At 42.4% G+C, this 22,753-nt stretch overlaps 1 protein-coding gene across 2 annotated transcripts in view; it reads left to right on the forward strand.

Moving 5' to 3' along the window:
- Positions 1 to 459: 459 nt before the first annotated feature.
- SLC16A12 (solute carrier family 16 member 12) overlaps positions 460 to 22,753 on the forward strand; it is a 70,211-nt gene continuing 47,917 nt past the window's right edge. Inside the window, exon 1 of one of the 2 annotated variants that reach the window (XM_004583559.4) lies at positions 460 to 742. The gene's annotated coding sequence lies outside the window, so the exon portion shown is untranslated. Of the gene's footprint in view, positions 743 to 811; positions 935 to 22,753 lie in introns of those variants that run through there. The other variant, XM_058671457.1, reaches the window with a different exon arrangement.

The following is a 22,753-nucleotide window of genomic DNA, read 5'->3' on the forward strand; positions in this document are numbered from 1 at the left end:
AAAATTGAGGCTGAGAGAGACTCAAGGTTTATGAGTTTTTTAGGAGAGTTGAGCAAGGTCCATCTGATTTCAAGAGACCTTGCTTTTTCGTTCCAGTTTTAGCATGTGTGCTGCCGAAGTGAGTACAAGAGAACATGCTTTTTAACCAACAACCCTCTGGCGCTTCACTCCAGAAACCCTGGCCAGCGGGATCCAGATGCCTTCCAAATACACCTAAAGGAGTCCTCCTCGTTCTTTCCCAAGATCATGTTCTGACTGCTGGAAAAAGTTCTTTTTGAGAACTCCGAGTCTCCCTGGCTTGGCCAGATCTGCGACTCGCACCATATTCCTGGGGAGAGTCCTGCAGTCTCAGAGAGCTGGCTTGGGACACCACGGGCTGAGCCTTATGTAACCACGAGGTGTCCCTCCTCCTGCACGCCCCTAGCCCCAGAGCGGATCCAAATGATCGCTCCTCTTGGCCGGACTGACTGCGAGTGCCCAGCAGAGACGCTGGGGCGGACTGAGCCAGTGCATTTTGCTGGCAGAGCCGTGGGATTCTTCCCATTACCCTTCTCTCCCTGGAGCTGCCCACTGGTACCACCAGCTCCAGCCCGGCCACCGCCTCCGCCCCGTCCTCTCCCCGCCCTCTGAGGGGCAAGACCACAGCGCAGCCTGGGGCTAGGACAGGGACCACTGTGCAGCGAAGCGACGCAACAGGGGAATGTCTGAGGGCCACCACCACGGCTGCAGCAGTCCCCAAAAGGTAAGGACTCTCCGGGACTGGGGTGGGCGTGGCAGGGATTTTCGTTCAGAGTTGTGCTGGTTGTGGAGTGCTCCAACCCCAGCCCTGGCGGGCTGCCTGAGCTGGGATCCCTGGAGCACCGGTCGGTTCCACGGGGTGCCTCGCTTGCTTCTCACTTTCCTGCTGGATTGTGTTGAGGGTGCAGTGGCTCAGGTAACGCCGGCAATGCTCCAGACAGGACGGCTGGCTGGGGCTGCGTGCTGGACTCGGAGCTAGCAGCTGGCGAGCTGGCGAGCTGGCGGAGGACCAGGGTCCAGAGTTCCCTGTTGGAGCCCCTGCTCCGGCAGGAGGGAGACACGTGCCTGCGTGCCTGTGGACTTCAGGCCCGGGCCGCGCACCGGGTCCCTGGGCTGCTGGCGGCAAAGGGGCGGCTTTGATCTCCATCCCCTGTGGTTCCAAGCGCAATCTTCCCAGAGAGGGGTTTGCCTTTGCTCGGGATTCTTGCTTTCAGTGCATTTCTGAATTCCTTCTCCCACCCCACCCCCCAACCTCCGAGGCAGCATGGTGTTTATTTACCTCGGGGTAGATTCAAAACACAAACCTTCAAATCTTCGTTGGTGTGAACTTCATTTTCAGTTGCTTCTTGTCTACCGAATGAAGCCCGCATTCCTCACCTTGGGACAGTGTGCCCTGCAAAATTTGAAAGCAGGATTCCAGAATGCCCGGGGAGCTGGGGTGGGGGACTTCTAGGTTCCTCCTGCTTTCACAGTCCTGCACTCTAAGCCACCCTCACTGTTTTCTCATGTTGGGGGAGGTGGGTCCTACCAGGACACTGACCCGACATTGCTGTGTGGAAGGACCCTGAATTCCTTCGTCCTGTTTCTTCATTTAGTGGTGGGCGCTCCTGGAGCGCAGCCAATGTAGCAGATGAAGAAAATCTTGACACCTACCAAATTCAGAAACAGCCATCACAGGTACTGGAGCCTTAAACACCAGCATCCGTGTCCCTGAATTGTTTGTCCCAGTGTTCCCATAAAGGTCATTAAGGGCCAGAATCAATGATGATGTTATACCCTCCTTTTGGTGTCTAATTTTCTTCTGTTGAAGAAATGGATGAAAAGGACCATTGCCAGCAGCACCTGCCCATTGTCCTATTTCAAGAACCTCCAAGTGGGGCCAGCATTGTGGTATAGTGGGTAATGCAGTGACAGCATTCCATGTAGGCACTATCGCATGTCTGGGTTATTCCACTTTTGATCCAGCTCCCTGCTAACCATTGAGGCAAAGCAGCAGGAGATGGCCCACGTATTTGGGCTCCTGCCACCCATGTGGAGATCTGGGTGAAGCTCATGACTCGTCATTCCCGGCATTGGCCTTGCCAATGCTGACCAGTTCAAACTATCCGGGGAGTGAACTAACAGATGAAAGATCTCCCTTTCTCTCCCTCTCCCTACTATCTGTAACTGTTTCGAATAAATAAATCTTAGAAAGAAAAGAACCACTGATCACATCATTTTCATAATTAAAAAAATATTGTAGGGTTCTTAAATAGATGAGAGAGGTAGAGTTCATCAGACTGCTTTTGTAATACAGTTCCTAAAAGCAGAAATCTCTATTTTAAGCAATATTTAAAACATTTTTATATGAAGAGGAAAATGTGGATACATTCCAGGTGAACCCCCAGAAGAGGAAATGGGACCAGCCTCGATGGGACTCAATCCACCCCCATCTAGCATCCATCTCTGTGGTGTTCTGTATGTCACTGTGACTAGATACAGAAAAAGGCACAAGCGGGCTTTTGGAGCAGGCTTGAGGGATTATACGAGGGCCAACTCTTTGTAGTGATTAACAGCATGACCTGTACCAAAGCTAAGAAATTTTAAAGCATCTTGCCCAGCATTTTAGCCTTTCATTGTACTGCCTAGTTTTCATAGTTTTGCATTTAGTTCCATTTAGTAAGTGCCTCCTACGTGCCCAGTGTGTTCTTTGGTCATTTGAGATGTGTTTTTGAATCTAACAAAGAACTTTGATCCTCAAGTTACAATTCATTCATTAAAATTTTTCCAGGATTGATTTTATTTTCTTTTATTATTTTCTTTTATTTTATTTTTGCCACTAGAGGAGCGTTTCAGTTTTGCTTACAGCAGGGACATGGGCATACACATTCCAAACTTTGTCCCTTCCCGTTCTAGGGTTTGGATTATGCAATCATAGCAAACAAGGAAACAAATTCAGATAAAATGACTGTGACTCTGGCACTAACCTTTTTTTTTTTTGCCCAGAATTAGTAGTTTCTATATTGGGTGGTTTAATGTATATTATTTCAGTGTGCGTGACAGTAAATTTTCTTTATTGCGGGGATGTCATTGTGGTAACTTTAAATTTAATGAAGCATGAGAAGATTAATTTTCTCAAATGCGTTAGTGCTGCCTTGTTAGTGTTGGGGACTGTAATTGCCTTATTTTGTGAGGTACAGTCTTTCATTATTTTGAAGACAGCGGTGTGTTTTCACTACCTCTCACTCTATGGACCCCATTATCCTGCATAGTCACTGACTGGAATAGTGTGTTCTATTGGCCAGTCCGTTAGCCCGGTTATTTTTCCTTTTAATCACACATTCCAATTCTAAGCATTCTCTAATCCTCTCAATTGTCTTTTCTCCTAAATGGAATGGTTTGCAAGCTCAGACATGTTCATTGCTTTCAACCAAGGTTTATCAAAATAAACTTGGCAGGTTTCTTTCAATCGTATCCAGCCAAAAAAAACAAAGATTCAGTACAGAATTTGGTATTGTTTATTCATTCCTTACCTAAATAATATTCTGCTTTTAAAAAAGAAAGTCACCTATTTGGAAGCTAAGTTTTGTATGTACTTTTTCTAGGATAGCAACCAATTCTTCCATTAAACTAGTGTAAGAATTTGATGGAAATCAAATTTACAGCTAAAAATGTTGGAGATTTTGAGCACACAGAATTTATCTTTAATGTGCTCTATAGCAAAGGACACCAGGAAGTGTTATTATCTAGAGCATTGCCCACTTGGAAACCAGCCTCTGCTACACAATGGAAAAGTCACGATTTCTGATGCCTGCTTGGCACCCAGAATAGCTTGCTTAATGTTTTTGGTTATTTTTTTAATTTAATAGCTATTTATCAAACTTCTCCTTAAGTAAAGGTTTATGTAAAGGTGAGCAATTTGGAAATAAAAAAGAAAACAAGAGAATATAGTTACTGTGCAGAGTTGAGGACTGAGAAAGATTTCATAGAGAAGCCATTTTGAGCTGTAACCAGGAAGTTAGAGAGCCTGATGTATAGCTTTGACAGGGTAGAAAGATATACTGCTTGCTTTTTATGGAAGCATGCATTTTGCTTAATTTTGAAGACATGGAAGACTTTCTTTTGGGAAGGCAGTTGGGGTTATATCAGATTGTGTAACAGACACTTAACCCCTCTGCATCGTTTCCATCTGTCTGGGGTAATGGAGTACTGAACAAGACTAAAAGAACACATTGGGTGAACCAATGATTTCCTTTCCCTCACTACACGTATAGGCTCAGAACACACAAACCACTGCGGCAAACAGTCAGGATCATAACAAATTGGTGTAGTTTGCTCCTACCTGCTCAGATGTGTGCCTATAGCATTTGATCACAGTTTTGTTTAGATCAGTTGGACTTGCTACTGTTGTAATCTTGTACTTTCATTAAATAAGCTTTGGCCTAAACTGTGCCAAAGAAAGAATGTTGTTTCTATGAAAATTAAATTGATTGCCACATGGGTTCATAGAAGTAAGCCAGGTTGAAAGCAGTATCATGGCCAAGTGTTTGGCACAGTGACTGAGATTTGGCTTGGGAAATCTGCCGGCCCTATTAGAGTGGTTGTTTGAAGCCCTGATTCATCTATTTGTGACCCAGCTTTCTGCTAATGTGTACTCTGACATACAGAAGGAGATGCCTCAGGTACTGGTGTCCCTACAACCCCACAGGAGTGAGTTCTAGGCTCCTGACTTGGGCTTGGCCTAGCCCTTCTGTTGCAGACATTTGGGCAGGTGACCAGCACTTAGAAGGTTTTCTTTCGCTCTCTAATAAAATGAAAATAAGTAATTAAAAATTAAAATTTCCCAACAGTATCAATACATGTTGAGGTGTGGAGGAACCTTGAACATTTTATGCTACATGAAAAAAGCCAGATCAGAAAGGCCACATATTATATAATTTTATTTGCGTGAAATGTTCAGAATAGGCAAATCCATATAAAGTGGATTAGTGGATTAAGAGTTGTTTACTTATTTGAAAGGCAGATCTACAATGCTAAAAAAAGAGACAGAGAGTGAAAGAGATTTTCCATCTGGTTTACCCTCAAATGGCCACAATAGCCACATAGGTTCCAGGCCAAATCTAGGAGCCAGGACTTTCTTCCATGTCTCCCATGTGGGTAGAATAGGCACCCCATAGGCAAATCCATAGAAAGTGGATTAATGGTTTCCAGGAGATGGAGGTAGGGAGAGCTGAGTGTGACTGGCAATGGGTTTCATTTTTTTTTTTTTTTAGAATGAAAGCTATGTCCTAGAATTGGATGTCAGGGTGATGGTTGTATTATGTTATGATTACACTTTTTTTTTTTTTTGGTAAGATTTATTTATTTGAAAGGTAGATCTTGCATCCACTAGCTTATTTTTCAAATGGCCACAACAGCCAGAGCGGGGCCAGGCCAAAGTCAAGAAACAAGAAATTCAATCAAGTTTCCCACATGGGTTCAGGGACCCAAGGTCTTGGGCCATCTTTGCCGCTTTCCCAGGTGAATTAGCAGGTAGCTGGATCAAAAGTAGAGCAACCAGGATTTGAAACAGAGTCCATATGGGATGTTGGCATCACAGGCTGCATCTTTGCTTTCTGTATCTCCATTGCAGCTCCTGTAATTACACTATATCTCCACTGCAGCTCCTGTAATTACACTGTGGTTTACCATCTGTAGTGCTAACATCCCATGTGGGCACTGATTTGAGTCTTGGCTTCTCTTCTTCCTATTCACTTCTCTGCTAATGTACTTAAATTTAAAGCATTGGTAAAGTGCCCAAGTGCTTGGGCTTATGGCACCCACATGGGAGACATGGAAGAAAGTCCTGGCTCCTGGATTTGGCCTGGTCCCCACATGGCTATTGTGGCCATTTGAGGGTGAACCAGCAGATGGAACTCTCATTCTCTTTCTCTTCCTTTATTACTGTAGATCTGCCTTTCAAATAAGTAAACAAATCTTAAAAAGGATTAAAATAGTGAATGTTGTATTATGTATAATTGTATAAATTTTTACTGACTTTTTTTTTTTACCACATGAAGAATTCACTAAGCTTATCTTCACACAATGTCAAAACAACCAGAGCAACCACATTGGTTAAAATCAACCATCCAGTTAATTGACCAATTTTTTTTCATGTTTTGGTTATTGTGGTATTGTGTAGTATATTTCTTGAAGACAAAAAGCTGACTCTATAAACAGTCTGTTCCCTCTAATGTAATTTATGGAATATCCTTTTGTATTACGTTTTTTCTTAAATAGATTGAGTTGTCAGACTTATATGGTGAGATGATTCACATAGAATGTAAATGACTAGTTTGGGTGGGCTACTTAGAACTGACCTTGCTTCGAATGATATTTGTGTGTGTGTGTACACGTGTGTGTATGCGTGTAAAGGTTTACCTACTGAAACAGCAAAATGACAAGAAGAAATCTTCCATCTGCAAATGCCTGAACAGCCAAGGCTACATCAGGCCAAAGTCAGGAGTCAGAAATCCTATCTATTTTCCTCCATGTGGGTGGATGCCTGGGTCATCGCTCACTGCCTCCCAGGCACATTATCAGGAAGCTAGATCTGAAGCGCAGAGTAGCTGGGTTGAACCAAGCATTCTGATATGGGTTGTAGATGTCTCAGGCAGTGGCTTAACTTACTGCCTCTCAAATGTGTTCTTATTTTTAATATTTTTTTTTAAATTTATTTTATTTTATTGTTGTTGACAATGGTTACATAGTTAATTATGGTTAAAAAAAAGGTTCGGGGTATAGGGAAGTGGGTAATACTATTATGTCCATATTGTTTCCATCATGTATCCAAGGTAAAGGGGAATATTGAGGGAGAAGCCTCACCCGGTTTCCCGCCCACCCCAAGTCCCGGATGTGGGGCATGCTCTGAGATATTTGCTCAAGTGGTTTTAATAGTTCTCCAGTTATGAATCGCTGCCAGTTTGGCTCGATGAGGTCGTCCACTGATTGATATGGTCCATCATAAAGTCTCCGTTCGCCCCATATTTCACTGCCAACAATATACAGCTGAGATGAATGAATGACCTGTTCTGTCTTCTGTCTTTTCTTGGTTAGAGTTCTGAGTCCAGCAGTTCGATTGGGGAGATCTCCAAAGAAACTTTGAGGTATTCCCAGACTAGATTCTTGTATGTTCTAGAAAGCACAGGGCCCGGCACAGTCCATCACCCCGATCAGCTGGTGGTTTCAATTGCTGGGTTGGTTCTGTTTTTAGTCCCGAGTTGCACTGGAACCAATGGGTGTTGCAGTCCAGTCTGGTTCTGCCCAGCATATACTTGGCCCTTATATCAACCAGTGGGAGCTGCAGCCTAGTCGGGGCGACCCACAATAACCCCCACCAGGCCTGCCCCCTACCCTGGTTTGCCAGTATGTATAGCAGTAGACCAGTCTGTTCTTATTTTTAATATTAAAGGAGATTATTACCCACAGTTATTAGTTTTCCCAAATTGTACTTTTAATTTGTGTATTAAAGGCTAGCATTTTCATGGATTATGACCAGTAGTTTTTTTTTTTTTAAAGATTTATTTTATTTTTATTACAAAGTCAGATATACTGAGAGGAGGAGAGATAGAGAGGAAGTGGAGCTGCCGGGATTAGAACCAGCGGCCATATGGGATCAAGGTGAGGACCTTAGCCACTAGGCCACACTGCCGAGCCCAACCAGTAGTTTTTGAATAAGGAATTTCAAGGAGCCCCTCGAGGACGGCTGTAGGTCCTTAGGACAGAAGGTGGTAGTGGGGAGGGGTCCCAACTTCCAGCTGAAGTCTCCTTTCTATTGGCCACGGCTGCAGCCTGAACAGTTATTATTCTTCGTTGCACATATTGGGTTTCTAAATAATAGATTATTTGAACAGAGAGTTTCTTAACTAACACAGGTTTGTAATGACTGGGCCACATGTGTTCGAGTTATTCTGCCCTTCCCTGCTAAATTGGATTTATGTTCTGGAAACTCCTAATTGTTTCTGTTTTTTCTTGTGTGTCTGTGCTGAAAAACAAAGAGGTGACTTTGGCTTAATTTATAACCTTGAGAACTTTGGGAAGAAAACTATGAGAGCAGTCAATTATGCAGGTCAAGAAATATCAACTGGGAACCATCAGTTTAGGAACTCAAATCAAGTGAAACATCTTTCCAAGTACAGCTTTATAGAGAGAAATTAGATAAAGCAAAGATAAAATTCAGAGGAGAGTTAGACCCTGCTCTGCCACTCTCAGAGCTGTGTCTCAATGCTCTGCAGTGCAGTCTGCCTAGAAACCCCGAAGCCCCCAGTTGGTACTTTTAGCTTTACTCTTATTGTTTAGGAATTGCTTTAGCTATCTGGTGGTCTTACGATTCTGTATGAATTTTAGAATCATTTTTTTCCAAATTTGAGAAGAATATCTTTGATATTTTGATTGGGACCACATTGAATCTGTAAACTCCTTTGGCTAGTGTTGGCATTTTGTTTTTTTTGCTTTGTTTTGTTTTTATTCTTCTCATCCATGGACTTGGAAGATTTTTCCAGTTTTTGGATGTCTCCTGTTTCTTTCCTAAATGTTCTATAATATTTATTGTAAAGATTTTCAATTTATCTTGAGGTATTTAAATATTTTAATAGTTATTTTGAATGAGACTGATCTTTCAAGTTATTTCTCAGCCCTAGTGTTGTTTGTGTATACAAAGGTTTGGTTTTTGAGTATTGATTTAATCAAATGCAACCTTGCAAAGTCTCTTATGAGTTCCGATAATTTCTTGGTGGAATTCTCTGTGTTCTTCTTTGTGAAGAACTTTTGTATCATATGGGCATCACAGCATATCACAGCATCTGCAAACAGGGATCATTTGACTTCTTCCTTTCCCATTTATATCCTTTTCATTTCTTTTTCTCGTCTGCTGATTCTGACTCAAACCCTTCAGAATTGTATTGAATAGTAATGGTAAGAGAAGGCATTCTTGTCAAGTTCTAGGTCTTAGTAGAAATGTTTCCAGCTTTTCCCCATTAAAAAAATGATGTTAACTATGGTTTTATCAGATAGATATTGCTCTTGGTTACATCGAGATATATTCCTCCTATACACAATTTGCTTAAAATTTTATTATTAAAGCATGTTGTATTTTATTAAGTACTTTCTCTGCCTTTATTGAGCTAATCATATGGTTTTTAATTTTTCAACTTATTTAATGTGTTATATCACATTTATTGACTTGCATATGTTGAATCATCCCTCTGTACTAAAATAAATCCCACTTATGTTGGATGTGTTGTTGGACTCAACTAGTAAATATTTTGTTGAGTTTTGCATCTGTTAATTAGGATTTTTAGTCTATACTTCCCTTTTTCTGTTTTATTTCTGGTTTTGGAATTAATGTGATGCTGGATGCATATATGAAGTTTGGGAGGAGTTCCTTCGTTTCAATTTTTTTGAAAGTTTGAGAGGAATTGGAATTAGTTCTTTGAAAGTTTAGTAGTATTCAGCTATGAAGCTGTTTTTCATTCTGAGTTTTTCTTGTTAGGAGGGTCTTTATTATATATTCAATTTCTGTCTTTTTTTAAAAGATATATTGATTTTTATTGCAAAGTCAGATATACAGAGAGGAGAAGAGACAGAGAGGAAGATCTTCTATCCCATGATTCATTCCCCAAGAGGTCACGACAGCCGGAACTGAGCCGATCCAAACCCAGGAGCCTCCTCGGGGCATCTTCTGAGTCTCTCACATGGGTACAGGGTCCTTGACTGTTTTTCCAGGCTACAGGCAGGGAGCTGGATGGGAAGCAAAGCTGCTGGGATTAGAGCTGGCATTCATAAGGGATTCTGGCATGTGCAAGGCGAGGACTTTATCTGCTAGGCTATCGTGCCGGAGCCCAATCTCTGTCTTGGTTATTGGTCTATTTGGATTTCCTATGCCTTTAAAGCTCAATTTTTATAGATTGTTTATATCCAGAAGGTGACCCGTTTCTTCTAGATTTTCTAATTTGTTGGCATGTAAGTACTTGTTGCAGTTCCTGATGATTCTTTTCATTTTAATGGTTTCTGTTGTAACATCTCCATTTTCATTTCTGCTTTTATTAATTTGGATCTTCTCCATTTTGTGGCTATTTTTTTTGAAGATAAAAATTAATTTTATTTTTTCAAAAAACCCAATTCTTCATTTTATTTCAATTCTATTTGTTCTCTAATTTTAATTATTTCTTTTCTCCTATTTAATTTTGGGCTTGGTTCATTCTTTCTCTAGATCCTTGAGGTGCATTGTTAGATCATCGATTTGATACATTTCCTATTCTTGCTGTAGGTAGAAGCTTCTATAAACTTTCCTCGTAGTGCTGCTTTTTCCAAGTTTCTTAAGCTGATGTGTCTTTTTCTTCATCCATTTCTAGGACTTCTTGATTTCTCTTTTGATTTCCTTTATGACCCACTGTTCATCCAGAAGCAATGTATTTTGCCTCTACATGCATATTTTTTTTTATTATTTCTTCCCAGCTTCATTGTATTGTGGTCAAAAAAGATACTTGGTGATGCCAATTTTTTAAGAAAAATTTTTTGAAACTTGTTTTATGACCTATCATGTGGTCTACCCTAGCAAAAGTTACATACACTGATGAAAAGAATGTGTATTCTGCAGCTGTAGATTGGAGGTTTTGTAGGTACCAATTAGGTTCATTTGATCAATAGTATATCTTAGCTCTGTTGCTTGTTAGTTAATATTTGTCTAGTTGATCTAGTCACTAATGGAAGCTGGATGTTGAGGTATCGTATTTTTATTTTATTGGAGTCTATGTCTCCCTTTAGGTCCATTAGCATTTGTTTAAGATAACCAGGTACCCTGGCATAAAGTGTATATAAACAAAATACGGTCACATCTTCCCATTGTATTGATCCCCTAATTATTAAATACTGTTCTTCGTCTTCTACACCAGTTTTGTGTTAAAGTCTGATATGATATTAGATGGCTACTTCTGCTCAGTTTTGCTTTCTGTTAGCGTAGAACATCTTTCCCATCCTTTCACTTGCAGTCTGTATGCATCCCTATTGGTGAGAAGCGTTTCTAGTAAACAACAGATAGAAGGGTCGGGTTTTCTAATTCATTAAACTCGTCTGTATCTTTAAATTGGAGAACTTATTTATATTCAAGGCTATTATTGATAAGTAATGGCTTGGTTCTGTCATTTTCCCAGAAATGTTTCTATTGTTTGCTTTGGGATTCCTTTGTAGTTTTCCTAGGAGAATCTCTACCATCTGACTCACTCATAATGATGGCTCTGTTTCTCTCTTCCTACGTGTGGCACATCCTAAGTGTCATTTGTAACGTTGGGTAAGTGGTGGCAAATGCTTCAATTTTTGCTTTGGAAGATCTTTAGTTCACCTTCCTATATGAACAAGAGATTTGCTGGGTACAGTATTTTAGATTTACATTTTTTTTTTCTTTTTAGTTTTAGGACTTGTGCTATATTCTCTCCTAGCCTATAGAGTTTCTGATGAGAAATCAGCAATCAGTCTAATTGGAGATCATGTATGGCAGATGAATTTCTCTTGTGCACACTTTAGGATATTCTTTGTGTTTTACTGATGCAACTGTGTGGTGATGAAGATCTTTTCTGATCATGTCTTTGAGGAGCTTATGTGCTTCCTGTTCTTGGATGTCTTTTCCTTTTTCTAGATAAGGGAAGTTCTCTGCCTTCATTTATTTTTATTTATTTATTTTTTTAAAGATTTATTATTATTGGAAAGCCGGATATACAGAGAGGAGGAGAGACAGAGAGAAAGATCTTCCGTCTGGTGTTTCACTCCCCAAGTGAGCCGCAATGGGCCAGTGCGCGCCGATCCAATGCCAAGAACCAGGAACCTCTTCCAGGTCTCCCACGCGGGTGCGGGGTCCCAAAGCTTTGGGCCGTCCTCAACTGCTTTCCCAGACCACAAGCAGGGAGCTGGATGGGAAGTGGAGCTGCTGGGATTAGAACTGGCGCCCATATGGGATCCCGGGGCTTTCAAGGCGAGGACTTTAGCTGCTAGGCCACGCCGCCGGGCCCGACAATGCATATCTTGAGTGGTCAGAGGAGAATGGCGCCTGGGAAAGTAAGAAGTTGGGATCTGTATGGGAAGGGAAAGCAGGAGAAAATTTTGTCACAGATCTTCAGGGAGGAAGGAGTTCCAGGAACAGGAGAGAAGTCAGTGACACCAACAGCTACCGAGAGGTCAGTTAATTAAAGGTGCTGGAGTAATAACTGGCACTTTGGAATTATGGTAATAATGTTAAGAACAGCTGGAGTGGTACCAGGGAGGCGAGAGGCACATTCCATTTTGTGAGGGGAGAATGAGAAGAGGAGCAAGGAAATGGGGTGGACTGACTTCAGAGGCTGGGAAGGGAAGAAAACAGTTGGGAATAGTTACAAAGTATGGTAAAACTAAAGGGGGATTTATTTTCACTTCCTTTCTTTTCTTCCTTACGTTCCTCTTCCTGCTTTCATGAAGTAAGAAATGTCACTAAACTTATAGACTATGGAGGATGCAGAGAAAAGGAATACATTCAAAATACAAAATGAGAAGAGGGGATACTGAGGGGGAAGAGTGGATACCAAGTGGAGAGATTGAATAGGAAAGGACATGCCTTTCTTTGAGATTGGAGAAAAAGTGGTAAGGACACATGTGAGTATAGAGAAACTAGTGGACTAAGTGGAACAGAAAGCAATGTGGAGAAGTTCCCGCTCAGGCTCCAGATTCTGTTACAACGTGGTTGCCAACAAATTTTGGGGACTTTCTATGCTCCAAACAATGTGAAAAATACTTTTACAAATCTGACTTATTAAATCCTTATAGTAATTTTTTGGAGATGAAATTATTTTTGCACTAGCACTGTGGTCTAGTGGGTAGAGCTGCAGACTGTGGCACCAACATCCCACAAGGGCATCTCATAAGGGCGCCAGTTTGAGTCCCAGCTGTTCCATGTGGCCATCTGGGGATGAACCAGTGGATGGAAGACTTCTCTCCTCTCTCTCTGTCTCTCCTTTATTTATTTTTTCCACAGTAACTGCATCTTTCAAATAAATAAAAATCTTTTAAAAATTATCCTCCTATTTTACAAATTAGACAAGTGAGACAGAGTGGTTAAGTAGCTTCCAAATGTGCCAGATGCACTAAGTGACAGAATTAGGAGGCAGAGCTGTTTGCCATCTCTTTGTAGTGTTGAAAATGAGGGAAGTGTAGATTACATAAGATTTCAAATCTCAACGTGCATAAGGAACAGGTAGAGCATATTGCTATTCATTCACACTAAGCCCAATGTTTCTGCTGAAATTCACGGTTGTGTTGCACCATTAGTCAGCAAGGTTGGGCAGTTTTTTCTTGCAGAACTTGCCTTACCAGTTATATGAGTGGAAATGTTCAGATTGATAGGGGATTTGGGATTGGTAGTTTGGGCAAAGGTGTCAACAAAAGAGCAATTGAGGTGATAAATTATGAGTTCCACTTTCAAGAAGGTTAAGAGCAGGACTAGCTGATGGGATGGCAGAAAGCAGGGCAACAGAATGCCCTAAGGGAGTTAAAAAACCAGGCATGGTAAAAATTAGGGAGGGGGAAACTTTTGGAAGATTGTAGGTGAATCTTGAAGGAAATGAGGTGGTCAGAACCAAGGCTGAGATCTACAGCGATGTTGCTAAGTGCTTACAAGGCCCTACTTCTCAGTGGAGGATCTTTTGATTTCTGGTTCTTTCCCTCAAATGGCCTGGGGGCTGGTCCAGGCCAAATCCAAAAGCCAGAACTTCATCCGGGTCTCCTACATGCATGGTAGATGTTCAAGCAGTTTGACTATCTTCTACTGCTTTTCCAGATGCATTAACAACGAGTTAGGTCAGAAGCTAAATCTGGGATTTGAAGTGGTGCACATACGTGATGCTGGCATAACAGGTGGTAGCTTCATCTGCTGTATCACAATGCTGGCTCTTATAGTTTCTGGAAAATACCTTGAAGTGTGAACTGGCAGAGTGGCACATTGTCCAGGTCACTTTGGATGCTTTAACTGAAATATCATGACTGCCCCAGAAAGGCAAGACCACACTCCCTGAGGCAATCTTTTCTTCTTCCTTCTTGCTTCCCTGCCTCCTTGTTTTCTCTTGGCGTGTGACTCTGGGCAGAGAGACGCAGCTGAAGATCATCAGGCTTCCAGATGTGGTGCTGTGTTGTGACTTGTGTGGGTGTGGGGCGTGGGAGCAGGGCTGGAAGCTTCAGGGGGACACAGTGTGATGTCGCTTACTTCTATAGTTAGCCACACGAAGGAAAACCAGCAACATGTGTTCTTTTTGTACAGCTGGATATATCATTGTCTCCCTTTTTCTTCTTCTAAGTTGGATCTAATGGGAGCTGAGAAAGTCCCACATATGAAGATATGGAGCTACCGCATAGGGATAGACCATGATGAGCACCAGGGCTGATATGTAAGTGGTGTGAGTAGATAATGTATCCAGCGAGATATTTTGGGGCATAAGGAACAGAAGCTCCAACTTGGCCTGGTTTCAATAGCAAGGAAAAGAATTCCTTCATGTATTGGAAAGTCCAGTAGTACAGTGTCTGAGCTATGGGTTTGCTGCTTTGTGTTTCTCTAGGCTGTGTCATGGCCACATACTGGTTTCATTCTCAACCCAGTTCCCCATGTGGTCACAGGACAGCTACAACAGTTTGAAGGGTCCCTTTGAGACAGAAACTGTTTGGTGGAGAGAAAAGATGACATTTGTGACTCCTTATCAGTGAGGAGGCCAATCCCTGAGATTTCCAGAATTTTCTTCAAGCTGTTATGTTAGTAAGACTTGGGTCACTGCCTTTTTCCTAAACCTGCTTGTCATCTACAAAGAGAATAGAATGGATACTTTCTTTTAAAAGATATTTATTATTTTTATTTTAAGGATGGATTTTACAGAGGGAAAAGCAGAGACAGAGACAGAAGGTCTTCTATCAACTGGTTCACTCCTCAAATGGCTGCAATGACCAGAGCTGAGCTGAGCTGATCTAAAGCCAGGAGCTTCTTCAGGGTCTCCCATGTGGGTGCAGGGTCCCAAGGACTTGAGTCATCCTCCACTGCTTTCACAGGCCACAAAGAGAGAGCCAGATTGGCAGTGGAGCAGCTGGGACATTAACTGCTGCCCATATGAGATGCCGACAATACACCACCATGCCAAGTCCCACTAATTTTTTTTTTGAATTTATCTGTTTTTATTGCAAAGTCAGATACACAGAGAGGAGGAGAGACAGAGAGGAAGATCTTCCGTCCAATGATTCACTCCCAAAGTGACCGCAACGGCTGGAGCTGAGCCAATTTGAAGCCAGGAGCCAGGAACCTCCTCTAGGTCTCCCATGCATGTGCAGGGTCCCAAGGCTTTGGGCCGTCCTCAATTGCCTTCCCAGGCCACAAGCAGGGAGCTGGATGGGAAGTGGAGCTGCCGGGATTAGAACTGGCGCCCATATGGGATTCCGGCGCATTGAAGGTGAGGACTTTAGCTGCTAGGCCACGCCGCCAGCCCCCCACTAATTTCTTGATCAACCATTTTGGATGAGTTAGATGTTAGAGGGTACAGAAAGCAGGCTAGAAGACCTCATGATTCAGAAGGCCTTGCTATGGGAAAAGACCTCAGATGGCAGTCAAGTCTCGAACTTCAGCATTTGAGAAAAGTCCCAACTTGGACAGATGATCAGCTTCTGTGAGCACTAGTTTTCTCTTACAGGAGCATTGTGGGAGCTGAACACACTTTCTGTAGTCTCAAAGTGCTCATATGTGAATTACTTGTTTAATAATAATAAATGATTACAGTGATGTTTCCATTCACTAAGCACCTGCATGTTCCAGACACTTCCCCCACATTCTCCTTATTACTCACTAAAAAAATCTCAAACAATGATCATGTTGAAGACACTCAACAAAATGCTTTGCTTCTGGTTTCTTTCAAGCTGTGGTCTGAAACACCATGACTTAAGGGTAGGAGCAAAGAGTAGGTGCGAGCTGTTTTACCCAGGAGTTCCATTATTTGACCTCTGCAGCAGAGTGGTGACAACTGGCCTGGTTTAGGTTCACTGCACAGGGGATTTTTCAAAGCCCAGGAATATGTTTTAACACCCTTGTTTTCCTACTTTTCCTTTATTTTACCCCTAAGTGAACTTTTTGTACTGTTATGCTTTTGAAGCTGTAGAGGGACTTAAAACTGCTGATTAGGTTCTTGAATGTATCTTACCTTTTTTTTTTTTAACATTATGCAGAAGTCAAGTTTGGTTTCGTGGTGTATTAACACTCAGTGGCCACAGAACCTGATAGTGAGACATGTGGTTAGAAAGTACGTGTCACAGTCTGTGATGTCATCAAATATCTTGCTATGAACGTCACTGGGATGTGACTCTCTTTCATACTTTGGTTTGTATTCTGTTAGTTTCCCAAAAAGACAATAGCTAAGTCAAGAAGTATACATTTTTTAAACCTGTAGATAGCCTGATTCGACTGATGGAATTTTATTTTTTCATTTCATTTGAAAGAGAGAGAAACAGAGAGATTTACTACCCAAAAGCCTACAGCAACTAGGACTGGAACAAGCAAAATCCATGAGTTGAGAGCTCAAGCTGATCTACCAACAGGAGTGGCAAGGACTAAGCACTTTGGCCACCATCACCTGCTGCCTCCCAGGGTGTGCGTTTTTAAGATTAGATTGGGAGTAGAACAGGAACTTGAACCTAGGCACTCCCTATTGGATGTGGGTGTCCCAAACATTGTCTCAACAGCTGCACTGCATGCCTGCACGCCCCTATGGAAACTTTTGGAATGGTTAAAATGATGCCCTTATGGTGTTATTTGGGGAATGTACATTTTCTTTTTCTATGGTATTTTATATGCATGAGAGTATAAAAGATTTCCAGAAAAAAATTAAATTATTCTGATAACATATAACCTATTTTCCCCCAAGCCTCCCTTGCAATTATAACACCAACACCAACAACATGTCTCTGTGGCTCAGCCTGTGTTAGATTTTGAGGAAATCCAGCCCACATCATTCTTCACCCCACCCCCATTTGTCCTGCAGAGAAACTAAATTTGTACATCTTAATTCATCCGTCCCTAGAGTGGCTTACTTCTCACGAGGTGACTTGACCCTAAATGTACAGAGACTCTCTCAAGGCCTGACCCCAGACACATCTGCTTTCTATTCGTAGTTCTGGCTCTCACACTGGGATCTTGGCTATACTCTTTTAAACAATTTGTGGGTACATTAATTGGAAACATATATAGAGATGCTGGATTTTTTTTTCTGACACTATATTACACGGAACTTTTGTTCTGGATCTATAGTACGGGTGAGAGGACTTTCTTTTGCAAAATTTTTTAAATTACTTCTAAAATAATTTAGCTGTTAGAAAGGGGGATAAAGAGGGACAGCATGTTGGCTCAATTAGCTAACCTTCCACCTCAAGCACAGCATCCCATATGGGCACCTGTTTGTATCTTCGCTGCTCCACTCCCCTTTCAGCTCCGTGCTTGTGGCCTGGGAAAGCAGTTGAGGATGGCTCGATGTCTTGGGATCCTTGCACCCACATGGGAGACCCAAAGAAGTTCTTGGCTTCTGGCTTTGGATCAGCTCAGCTCTGGCTGTTGTGCCACTTGGGGAGTGAACCAGCAGGTCAACTTGCTGTACAATGTCCATCCTTGGACTTTTGATTTTTTTTTTTTTAAAGATTTACTTATTTTTATTGGAAAGCCAGATATACAGAGAGGAAGAGAGACAGAGAGGAAGATCTTCTGTCTGATGATTCACTCCCCAAGTGAATGCAACAGCCAGTGCTGCACCGATCCGAAGCCGGGAACCTGGAACCTCTTCCAGGTCTCCCACGCAGGTGCAGGGTCCCAAATCTTTGGGCCGTCCTCAACTGCTCTCCCAGACCACAAGCAGGGAGCTGGATGGGAAGTGGAGCTGCTGGGATTAGAACTGGCGCCCATATGGGATCCCGGGGCTTTCAAGGCGAGGACTTTAGCTGCTAGGCCACGCTGCCAGGCCGGACTTCTGATTTTTAAGTGACTTTTCCAAAGACTCACATGATTTACCCGAAGAACTGGGGAAGAACCTGCTTACTTCTTCAATATAACAATAACTGGGCACCTAGTATCTAGTTACTGTAAAACCAAAGAAGAACAAAAGGTAACACTGCACCTCTCCTACAGAGGCTGGGAAGGCCTCATTTCTCTGCCTGAAACATCACAGCAGGACAAACAGACACAGAGTACCAACAGTCTCTCCTTTCTAAACATGTGGTTTCCCAGAGACCAGAGCAAAGAGCCAGGAGTTTCTTCCAAGTCTTCTACTTCTCAAGCTCTTGATACATCGTCTGCTTTCTCAGGCCATAAGCAGGGAAGCAGAGTCTCTCCTCCTCTCTGTATATCTGACTTTGTAACAAAAATAAATAAATCTAAAAAATAAATAAATAAATAAATAATAAAGTGGAGCAGCCAGGATTATAACTAGCACCCAAACGGGATGTCAATAACACAGCTGATAATTAGCCTGCCACGGCACTGTGCCAGCCATGGATGATGTTTTTTTTTCCCTGTTTCTCTCTATGATTCTGCCTTTCAATTAACTAGCTAAATAAGTGTTGAACAACAGCTAAGGTTAGCAGTATAGTCTCAGCTTCCCCCTAGTTTAAGGTGTACTTTTCTTTCTTCCTCATTTTAATCTTTCTAATGTCAGATGTGTTTGGCCTGAGGTGTATATATTTAATAGTGCTCCTGCAGTTTTCCTTCTTGAAAGGTTTTGGTTAAATTGGTGGGATGAATGATCAATTTCTCTTAGGATGGCAGGATGGTGGTAGCCCATCTTGAGGAGAACTGGCTGGCACCTTGTTTTGCGAATTCTGAACTGCTCCATAACAGAAAAGCTCAGAAGACTGGCCAATTTCATCATTACTTTTCAGAGGTGCACAGATAGGAACTTCTTGATTTAAAAAGTGATAGCAATCTTCCTTTGTTCAATAAAATGGATGTGAGTTGTAAGAGTGTACATTTCTCTTCTGTCCCTCCCCCTGGTAGAGCTCAGTGAGCTATTTTTATTTCTAATCAAGCAAACAAACATTTGACTTTTTCTTGAGTCAGAACTTGGCAGGAATTTTTTTACTTCCCATGGCCTTACTGGAGTCCTGACCCTTACTGGAAATACTGTACCCGATGGCCACAGAACTCTAACAGTTTAAACCTAATGCTAATCACAAAGGGAGGGGTGTAACTCAAAATAGAAAGCCAGAATTCTGTGAGCACCTACAATATGCCAAGTGATGCCAAAGGTTTCGAAAATAGTTGCTAAGATACTCTGGTCTTGTTGAGATGAAATTCAGTTTGGAGGGAGCAAAGGCCCTGAACTCAAACGTTTGGCCTAATTCAGCCCATTTGTCCAAATAACAAGCCCAAAGGAGTCTAGCCATGTACATTGGCCTATAAGCCACAAGCAGCAGAAACCAGACCACAGAGAAAACGTTTACATCCTTCCAAGTTATCTCACCAGTTATCTAGACACCCATGTGTGAAATAACTCAGTGATCTGTCACAGCATTTGGCAAGGTGAATGTGTTCAGGGCCTTGAGTGTGGAGTAGCTGAGCTGTGGCATCACTTAGACGGCTGGGGCTCAGAGGGTGTGGTGCAGTTCAGTTTTTTTGTTTTTATGATTTATTTATTTTTATTTGAAAGTCAGATTTATGGGGGCAGAGGGAAGAGAGAGAGAAAGATTTTTCACTCCCCGAGTGACCTCAATGACAGGAGCTAGGCCAGTGTGATTTAGGAATCAGGCAACATCATGTTCTATAAAATGGAATAAATATTATAGACTAGAGTGAAAAACTTGGTTTTATAGACAGAAAAAAGCTGGGGAAATCAGAAACAATACAAAAAATGGATTGCTTGTTTCAAAGTTACTTTTCTTACAAAGTTTAAAGCAGAAGTGATGTGGGATTTGACCTATCTCCTTCTCAATCTCTCTCTCTCCTGGTTTTCAGAGAAGAGCAAATAAACAACTTGGCCTCATCACCAGGACATGAACCTTTACCATGAATAACTTCATTTGAATTTGGCCTTATAGGTGTTATTCAGGAGTTCTGTCTCAATCAAAACGCCTGTGAATCTTATTTAGCACTTTCAATGATATTAGGAGTAAGGTCCTCGAAAGGTGATGAGGTCTTGAGGGTAGAGCCCGGAAGGCGAGATGACTGCTTTCAGAGGAAGCTCTCTCCACAAGCTTGTGCACAAAGGAATGACCAAGTGAGCACACAGTGAACAGGCAGCTGTCTGTAGGCCAGGAAGAGGGGCGTCCTCACTGGAACTTGACCATGCTGGCACCTGATCATGGGCTGCCACCCTCCACAAATGTGAGAAAGTGTTTTTTTGTGTAAGTCTCCCAGCCTATAGTTTTTTGTTAGAAGTCGGTAGAAGCCTGCAGTATTTTAGGGGACAGTTATGTGATCTATCCTCCTTGGTGTCTTAGTTACCTGTGATGGAATGTTTTGTGTGGGCAAGAGGGTTATTTGACTCAAGATTCTGGTGACTGAAAAGTCCCAACAGCATAGTACTGTTGTTTGGCCAGCACCCCCGTGTGTATCACAACATGGCGAGGAAATAAATGGGGAAGCAGGTGTGTGCGACAGGCTCAGCACAGGGAGCGGCCTTGCTTTATAACAACCTGAATTGTTGTAAAGCTAGTGTAGTTCCATCAGCCCTAACCCACTCCCAGGAGACAGGCATTGCTCATTCCTTCCTGTGACTGACTTACCTCCTGCTAAGTCTCACCTTTCCAAAGAACCATCAGACTCATTAAGGACAAAGATTCCAGCACAAGAGTTTTAGGGGACATCCAAACCACAACGTCTGGATGAAGACCTCTCTGCTGGGCATTCATGTTTATCCCACAGAACCCCTGGCCTGACATGAATTTCCCTCAGGGGTCCCACACTGTACCTGCACAGAAAGAACCTGATTCCTCTTTTCCCACTCTGCTCCTTCTCCTTTGGGGAAACAACGGAAGATGGAGTCTCTCCAGAGAATGTCAGTCTAGAACTCCAGGTACTCTGGGCTAATTGGCTTCTTTGGGGTTGGTCGGGGGTAACAGCTGGTGTATGCTGGTCTAACTGACCTGCTATTCAACCAGCCTCATTTTTGAGCCAGTACTTCTGTCAACCCCCGGTAAATAATTTGCATATTCTAGACATACTCAAAATGTTCATGGGAAATTCATATTATAGAATAACTATGCATGGAATTATAGAATAACTATGCTCCCAGATAAAGTTTTCTTTTAATTCCATTTCCATGAAAATTCTGAAGCATTCCCTATTACTCATCAACTCACATTTGGTTAATAAGACTTATAACATGTTTTTCTCCCTAGTAAGTTTCAAAGTATTCAAGCATTTGATAAATAGAATTCTTAGATTTGTTATTCTTAATATATTAAAAATATGCATAGTGCCTGTGACAGCTAGGGCCCAAGTATTTGAGCTGCTTCCCAGTTGCCCAGGAGCAAGAGGAGAGTAGCTGGGACTTGAACCAAACACCAGATACTCAGATATGGGGGCATAGGTGTCCCAAAGGGCAACTTAAAATGCTTTGCCAACGGCCTACTCCAAAAGAAAATCGCATCTAGATGCTGCTCACAGCCAAAAGGAAAGGTGATTTTCTTTTGCTTAATTTTTACACTGACTGCAATTGCATATTTGAAAAAAATGCACTGTCTTAACCGCCTACTGGTTGCAACATAGTTGCATGATTGTATTATAATTGAGCTTTGAAGGAGGTTCTGGCCAGGGAGCTGGCTGAAGATGGCTGCTCTGGAGTTGAGGTTTGAGTGACACCAACCAGGACAGGCCTTATTTTAGCCACCAGGATGCAGAACGTGCTTGGCCAGAATGGTTGGTGAATTCTGGAGTTGACTGTGTTCATTCAGGAGTGGCTTGTCTTCCCTGAAAGCAGCAAGGAACTGTATGCTGGAAAGGTGGCCACAAGAGGCCAATGTGCCGGGCCCAGGTGTCTTAGAATTTAAGGTAATTCTGACACCACCTACTTCAGATGTGAGTGGCAAGTCCAGGCTGTGTGCTAGACTTTGACTATTCTGGGAGATTTCAGCACCCACCCTGAGTGTTAACGTTTGTTCAAACAGCTCAGAGAACTCAGAAAACCAGTTTGCCTCCTGGAATACCCATTCACTGCAAAGGGCAAATGAAGAACTCAGAGCGTTCACAAGTGAGGAGACACCTAGGCAGAGTGGGAAGGGTCTGGAGTGGGGAAGCGTCTCTCCTTCTTTTGGGATTGCACTGCCCTCCTGGTACGCACCTGCCTTCTTCGTCACCAACCTGCAAGCTCTCTGCATCCTGCTTTCTAGCGTGTTTGCCAAGGCTTCATTGAGGAAGCATCATTGATCAATTCATCTGCCACAATGATCATGTCAATCTCTAGGCCCTCCCTGAGGTTAGGGATGGAGTTGAAGATTCCAACTCTTGATCACCTATGTTTGGCCTTCTGGGTAACCAGCCTGCCTGCTGAGGCTACCCAGAAACCCTTGGTCATCAAAAGACACTACTACCAAAGTTTTTAGATTTTCTTAAAATTTCCAGGGCTTTTAGGATCTGTGTGCCAAATAGCTCTTATTTTGTCCCAAGATCATTCACAGACATCCATTATGAGTATCTGTTCCCAGAACCTTCTCTTCTCAAACTGAAATTCTACACCCGTTAAACACTAACTAG

The sequence above is a fragment of the Ochotona princeps genome, chromosome 13 (assembly GCF_030435755.1).
Source record: "Ochotona princeps isolate mOchPri1 chromosome 13, mOchPri1.hap1, whole genome shotgun sequence".
NCBI lineage: Eukaryota > Metazoa > Chordata > Mammalia > Lagomorpha > Ochotonidae > Ochotona > Ochotona princeps.